Genomic DNA, 600 nt, shown 5'->3' with positions numbered 1-600 from the left:
TAGGCTTTCTACCAGAAGATAATTCGACCTCTGTTTGGGGTCAAACAGAGACTAGCAATATCACTGAGATCAAAGTTTGGGAAGCCAAGGTTTCTAGAATAGAATATCCAAAAGGAGGAAGCCATAAAGAGAAAAAACTTCAGAAATCTATACAGAGGCTCCCTTGAATCTTTTATTGTGAATATCAGTCTGGTCATGCACTGGGAAAAATCCTATGAGATCATACAACAGCAACTGCTGAGGGAAGCTGTAAGACAAACAACACAGGGCCAGGATTCATCCTCTCCAGCCAAAGAGAAGATTTCAATGAATGAAGGGGCATTCCATAAAGACCCAGAAATGCCATGCACTGGCAATGGTGTATAGTATTCCTAAATAAATGATATGTTAAGCTTGGCCTAAAATAGCTTAAAAACAAACTTTGAAATAATCAAATTAATCTACAGATAATTTATCTGCCTAAAGGAAAATACCCAACATTCTTTAAGGGAATACACCAAATTCTGTACTGGAAAATGCTAAAGATTACAATGTCAAGCATCTAGTAAAAAATTACTAGACAGAGAAGGAGAAAGGGATTTATTTAGTTAGGATACACTG

The 600-nt window shown here is 36.7% G+C and overlaps 1 protein-coding gene across 1 annotated transcript in view; it reads left to right on the top strand.

Annotated features, from left to right (window-relative positions):
• Window positions 1-600, top strand: part of ADCY3 (adenylate cyclase 3) — a 92,372-nt gene that overhangs the window by 17,245 nt on the left and 74,527 nt on the right. The gene's annotated exons all lie outside the window — the stretch shown is intronic.

Source organism: Otolemur garnettii, unplaced genomic scaffold (genome assembly GCF_000181295.1).
Source record: "Otolemur garnettii isolate 467f Iridium unplaced genomic scaffold, OtoGar3 scaffold00022, whole genome shotgun sequence".
NCBI classification, from domain to species: domain Eukaryota; kingdom Metazoa; phylum Chordata; class Mammalia; order Primates; family Galagidae; genus Otolemur; species Otolemur garnettii.
Note: the sequence above shows the minus strand (reverse complement) of the source record. Positions and strands in the feature narration are given on the sequence as shown.